The sequence below is a fragment of the Corvus kubaryi genome, unplaced genomic scaffold (assembly GCF_017639235.1).
Source record: "Corvus kubaryi isolate FWS band 111438036 unplaced genomic scaffold, C.kubaryi_AGA036_p1.0 37334, whole genome shotgun sequence".
Lineage (NCBI taxonomy): Eukaryota > Metazoa > Chordata > Aves > Passeriformes > Corvidae > Corvus > Corvus kubaryi.
Genome location: NW_024581108.1, coordinates 18,057,456 through 18,064,332, shown reverse-complemented (window position 1 = coordinate 18,064,332; position 6,877 = coordinate 18,057,456).

The following is a 6,877-nucleotide window of genomic DNA, read 5'->3' as shown; positions in this document are numbered from 1 at the left end:
CAAAGAGGAGCAGAGCCGGAGCAGTTCGGAAGCGGAGCCGGAGCGGAACCGGAGCCGGAGCGGACCCACCCCGGCTGCGGCCGCCAGAGGGCGCCGCCCCCCGCCCCGAGCGGCCCCGCGGGAGCGCAGCGCCCGCCCCGGTTTGACAGCGACGGCGTTTCGTGTTCCCTCGGTGTTTTCCAAATAAAGTGTGCTAAAGTCTGTCCTTTCCCCTCTTCCTTTTCCCTTCTCCTTCTCCTTTCTTCTCTACTCTCTCCCATTCCCATTCTCCCTTTTTCTCTTTCTCCCCTTCTCCATTCCCCCCTCTCCTTTTCCCCTCTTCCACCCTCTACAGGTTTTCCTGGGGTTACCGCAGACAGATAATCGCTATGTTAAACCCACTCTTTGAACACTGCAGCTGTTTTCCTGCAGAATTTTGTATTCTGGAGTAGAAAGGTAGAGAGGCAGTTTGGGGCAGCTGGTGTTCCCCCCAGCTCAGCCAGGCTCTGGAGGTCTCAGTGCTGCCTGCAGGTCCCCACTCCCCGGAACGTGAGTGCAGTGGGTTCTGTGCCTGTGGTCACCAGCTCCCTGCTGGCTCTGCCAGAGAAGCGCAGGCAGCCGAGTCTCCTGGGATTTCAGCAGAGGTGGGGTGACCCTGTGAAGACTCACACTTCCCAGTGTAGCGCCGGTGGCTGTGCCAATGCCCTGCTATTTACTGAGTTCTAATTAATGTCCCGCCCAATCCTGGAAACAGCCTCTTCTCCTCGGTCCCAGGCAAAGGCATCTCTCAGGGGTCTTCACCTTTTGTCCTCAAAACCTGTTCAGGGCTGGATCCAGGAGCAGCCTGTTCTGAGCTGCTGTGGCACAACGGCACACTTTGGCATTGTTCAGCCCTTTCCTATCAATCCTGTCCATCCTGCAGGTGCCCTGGATCCCTGTCCCCATCTCACGGTGTTTAGCTTGTCTGCAGCAGCATGCTGGGGGGCCCGGCAGCCTCCAAAGCTTCAGGAATGGGTTAAGCTTCCCAAAAAGCTCTCCTAACTTCAATATACCCTGAGAAACGCCTTTTTCAGGTCTTGGACTCACATGAAATCCCTCTGGCTTTTCCATGTCCCTCCCACTCCCTTCCCCAGCAACAGAAGCCACTGTTCTGAGGAGATGACGACGTGGTTTTGCCCATCTCCCCCGTTACCTGCATCTGTTTGCTTGGGTGGCAGCCAGAACAGTGACTTCATGCATTCAATCTTTTTTTCCCTGCCCTTTATTTTTCATTTTATTTTTCTACCAGCCCGAGGCTCCTGCCTGTTGTAGAGTCGAGGGGGAAGCATCCTGGCCAAATCCTGCCCCTGTGTTATGGTAATTGCGGCTGCCACCCAGCAGATGCAGCTCGCTGAAATAAAAAAGCTGTTTAACAGGCACGGAGAAGGAGAGGGGAGCTTTTGTTTGGCACTCGCCAGAGCTGGAGTACACTTGTAAAGCAACAACTGGAGCTCGTTGAAAAGAAGTGGAGGTTATTAGATTCATTTCGCTTGCTGCCGATGGCCCTGTTATTTTTTTCCCTTCATATTCCAGAAAAACCCCTGGTGCTGAGAAGCAGGAGGAGAGAGATGCCACCTGAAAACCTGCTGCCTCTGCTGCTGACCATGGACGTAGACAGGGCTGGTGCCTGCTGGCAGAGTTCTGGTTGATTGGAGCCCAGAGTTCAAGGATGCTCAGGCTGGTCTCCTGTACTGGGGATGCGCCTCACTCTGCCCAGGGCCCTTCCTTTGCCCCAGTAAGGCTGCAGGGCTGGAGGAAGGAAATCACCTTCCTCAGATGGTGCTGAGCAGGGGTGCCCTACTGAATACAGGCTCTTCTCTACCCATTGGGGACCTAGGCAGTCATGCAGGGGTATCCTCCTGGCAGGACATGGCCTTTCATGATGCTCCTCTACCTTCCAGGGTGCTCGGTCCTGCCTGTTGTGGGACAGCAAAGTTAAGAAGACTCAAGGGCACACTTAATTGTGCTTGGAGCTATCAAAACACAGGGCTTGTCACCAGCAAGGGAAGTGCAGAATCTGTCAGAGCTTGGACAGCAATGGGTTGCTGATGGTGATGCCTTAAGGCATTAATGGGGAGGAAAGAAATTCAAGTGACTACAGAAGCTGGGATGACATAAACCTGCATGGTTTTGGGTTATAGTCTCGTTTTGAGGTGTTGCAGTTTTGGATGGGAGAATGACAGAAAATAGAGCCATGGGGTTTTTATCTTCCCCCAGGTAAGTGGGGACAAGGAAATGATTAGATGGCTTGGAATTCTGTCCCTGGTTCCCTCTACCTACCTTTCTATCCCTCTGTCTCAATGCATCCCTCACCAGCCCTCTTTGCTCTGAGAAACAGCAGCAATCCCCTTCAGCAGCCAGGAATAAAATCAATACATTCCCTCTCCAATTCAGGTAGCTGTCCATAAATCTTCCCAGCTTCAGACTGGTCTCCTGGGACTCCCAGATCAGTTGGGAACATATTTAATCAGCTGAGATGATCAGTGCTGTTTGTTGCCCAAAGGCCCTTTGAACTCTTTGTCTCCTCGCTGAATGATGCTCGAATCCCGTGAGGGTTTAGCCAGACTGGCCCATTCTGTGTGACAAGTCTCAGGTGAATAATGCCAGGAGCTGGCAGTGCCCAGCGAAGTCCGGCTGCAAGCCCAGGGTGCTGAGAAAAGTCACAGCCCCTCTGCCAAGGCTTTATCACCACATCTTCCCATGGCCTCTCGCTTGGCTCTCTGCAAAGCTCCATAAACCCACACCGGCATGAAGAGCACCCAGTCTGGTGCCAGGGGAAGAGAATTATAGCTATTTTTGGGAAGGCTTGGCAAGGGCTGGAGGGGGTGTACGAAATCACAGCCTGCCCCTCCTGGGGCTGAAGGCTTGATTTTCTGCATATTCTAGTGCATTTTGGGTTTTAGCTGGTTGGGAATCAGTCCCATGCAGTGGCTTTGCTGAGAGACTTCTGGGAGAGGTTTTCCATACTGTTCCAGCCCTTGGAAACACAGAACTCAGCATCTCTTAGGATCTCGCCTCCATGAAACAAATCTGCCCCAACGCAGCAGGACTCTTGGATCCGTTTTCCACCAGGGAAACACTGAAGTGGTGCTTTCCAAAGCTGAGATTCTCTTCTAGGCTGTGTTGAAGCTGTGCTGGAGGTGGATTCCCCCACCTCCCCAACAGCCTCCAAGCAACCCAGCCTGGTGAGATCCAGCCTGGTCCCCACCCCAACTCCATCCAGCCCTGGCCCAAGGGGTCAGTGTTTCCAAAGGCTTCTGCACTCCATAAATCACAACTTAGCCTGGACCACCATCAAGACAGGCAAAGTAACCTAATCTGCCCACACATTAAGGTGTTGGAAAACAATAATCCAAGAAGGAAACACATTATCCAGCCTTGTTACTTTACAAAGTAATTTAAATTAATTTTTCCCTAGAGTGGTTAGGGAGCACTGCAACTTGCCCTTGTCTATTCTCTCCAGCTAATGAAGCTTTACCAGAGACTGCTTGTGAATTCCTATTAAGACCTCATCTTAGAGGTTACAGGGCAAGGCAATTCCTGCTCCTGGGAAAAAATGCCTATGAATTTGTAATCATAAGTCCATGTTTGATAGGGATTAGCATCTGAAAGGGGTAGAGTGGCGGGTAGCAGAGAAAACATTATTTCAATTAGCTGAAGAAAAGCAACTTAACATCTGATTATAGTTTACACTTCTAATTTTCTCCTGTTCTGGCATCCGAGATAATTATTTCCTGAAACTTTCCACCCTGACCAAGCCAGCCACCTTTCCCTTCTCCTCCCTATTTTGTCCATTGTGGTTGAGATTCACATGTAAATGGTTGGTGACTTGGGTTTTTTCCTTTCCCTTCTCTCCAGATTCACTGAATTTGGGGCTGGTGTAGAGGACGCTGTATCAAAATCACACTGAAATGGGACATGATATTTCTCTTCCCACCAAGGAGGTGAAAGATGAGGAGGAGGAGGCTTTGCTCCACATCCAGGCTCATGGTCAGGCTTGTGCCCAGCAGCTTGACACAGTGCTAGTGCCTGACTCTCCCAGGCAGAGCCCCTATGCCTAAAGACTCTCTCTGTGCTCAGAAATTACTTCCAATTCTCTCTTTTCCTCCCACCCCTTGGCCTTAGCCTTGAGCTCAGCTGTGCTCCATTTATTTTTTCCCGGCTTCTTGGTCTCCTATTTCCTAATGACGATGCAATCAGTTTTCGGGTGGGAGATTCCTCATGAGAAGGCTTGTTGTTATTTAAGGAAGATCATGAAATCCATCCTTAATGAAAGGGCAGGAGAAAACCCTTCCACCAAGTTACATTGAAGCCTGAGATTATCATTTTTATGGGCTTCCAATCTTTCCTGCCTCATGTCTTATCAGCAAATGCAGCTGGAGGCTTCAAAAACCCTCCCAGCTTGCTGCTGATTTTATGGGATGAAGATTAGAGATGATCGGATAGCAAATTATTCATTCCATTCGATATCCCTGGGCAGGAGGGAATATCCAGAGCAAAGTCAGCTCCTTTCTCCCTTTCTGAGCATCGCACATTGGGATCCTTCCTATCTGCCACTCCAGCAATGCAGCAGTGCTTCCCCCACACTCAGAGGTGATTAGGGGTGCAATATTCCCTCTGAACAGGTGGAATAGCCAGGGGGAATCCCAGATACAGGCTCATCCCCCAACAATAAGGCAGAGCAGAGGCAGGTGGGGTTTCTTCTTGTTCCAGGGATTTTTAGTTTGATTCCTCCCAGCCCAGGGCAAGGCAGGGCAGAGCAGGTAGCCTTACAGGCTTTTCTCAGCCTTAATTTTCCAAGGCTGTGGGCCCTGAGGCTGATGTGAACGTGCTGTCAGAGCCCTGGCAGCTCTTGATGTTAGGGACAGAGGAGCAGGGAGCTCAGAGGGGACAATGGATAGAGGAGAGAGCCCAGTGCTGCCCTTAGATGTAGGGAGCAGCAGCATCAGGCCCCAGCACAGACAGTGGAGGGCGTGAATGCTGCCTAGAGATCGGTCCCAAAATCAACTGGTGTAAAAAATATCATCCAGAACGTCCCATGAAATACTCATGGGCCACAGTGGTGCTGCTGAGCAGATCTTGAGGGCAAATGAAGGCCATACCAGGCTGAGGCTGGTCTGGGATGATGCCCTTTTGCCACACCATTGACACTGGGGTTTTCAACAGCACATAAATAAGAAAATACATTGCAGTTTAAAGGCATTTTTAAAGAGGAGAAGTGGGGCACAGCACTGTGATAGATGGAAACCCCGAGCAGGAGCTGCCTTTTTCTGCTGCCTTTTGCCCACACTGGCACACTGAGCCAAGAAAATGCCCTTTTCACTGTGGTTGTAGCTCCTGGTTCTCTCCTGGCAGCATCCATAGCAGGCAGGATTTGAAAGACAAGTGTCAATGGGAAATGAGAGAACTCATGCAGAAGCAAGAAATATTTGGTTTTGATGGTAAATGTCAAAAGAAACAAGAAATTATAAATTGGGTTTGTGGGGGAGGGTGTTTTGGTGGGTTTTTTTGGGTATGGTGGGGTTTGTTTGTGGGGTTTTTTTATGTTTTTATGTAGCAGCTAATAAAATGTACTAAGTTTATAACTACTTTTCTAGGAAAAATACAATCTCTTCTTTAGGAAATGTTCAGGTTTGCTCTCATAGAGTATTTTTTTATTTTTATGGCTCTCTCTGGGAGACGGAGGAAATGGAGAGGATGAAAGAGGGAAGGAAGGAGGGAGGAAGGAAGGAAGTGAAGGAGAAAGAAAAACAATTTCCATTAAAACGCAGAGTCCCACAATGTTTTTCAAAGAGGAACTGGCATCTGTGCTTTGAGATGTATCATCCAGGAATGTTGCTTTGAGCAAATACTAATTTTTCCTAAAAGTTAAGTATTTTTTAGAGGAAATAATCACCACTAATTGGAAGATATCAGTGTAAAGCCTGAAATTCCAATCCCTGCTTTGTGCAAGTTCTATTGTACAGGCAACTGCTCACATGGGTCTTTGAAAGAGCATTGAGCTGGCTCTGGCTCCACTTGGCATTGACCAAATGCTGCCAGGGTGATCTGTCCTGCTGTGCCTCGATTTCCCTCAGCTCTAAAATGGGCCTGTAGGGCTTTGACTCACTATAGCTGGGTGATGCTGAAGGCTTAAATCAGAGAAACAACAAGATTTCCAGCACACTGCAGCACAAACACCGAGTTATTTGTCATTCCAGGTCCCAAGCCATGGCCAAGATGACCAAAGCAAAACCTTGCTGGCAAATAATTTGTTGAAATTTCAGACTTTTCCCCTGCAGTGAGGCCGCTACAGTGACTTGCAGCTTCTCTTTCCCCCAGGCCAGACCCAGGGACATGCAACCAGGGAGGTGCCACGGGAGCTTTGTCACAAAGGCACGTACCTTCTGAATAGCTGTGGGGGGCTAAACATGCTTTGGAGCACAGGGGAGCTTTGAGATAAGCACTGAGTGATTCCCCAGCCTCATCAGGGAGCCCAAAACGATTAAACCATTGAAATGTCTTAAATTTCATATAAATGTGAGAATAAGCACTTGGTAAAGTGTTATTTGCTCCTCAGGATGGAGCTGACAGCAAGACTACTGTCCGGAAGGCGCAGAGCCCTGCCCTCATCCCAGGGTCTGGTGTGTCATGTCCTATCACCCCAACACACCATGGCATGTGAGTGGATCCTTGAGACATCCCTGTCTTCGGAAAATCAGCCCAGAGTCCCTGGAGCTGTGCTGGGCAGAGCCCTGGGGTGATAACACGATCCAGAGTACAGTGGAGGACAAGGAACCTCAGGACCCAGCCCCAGGCGTGACAGGGGAGTGGACAGCAGTAGCAGAATGTCTCAGACCTTGAATTTCCCAGGGGTAGC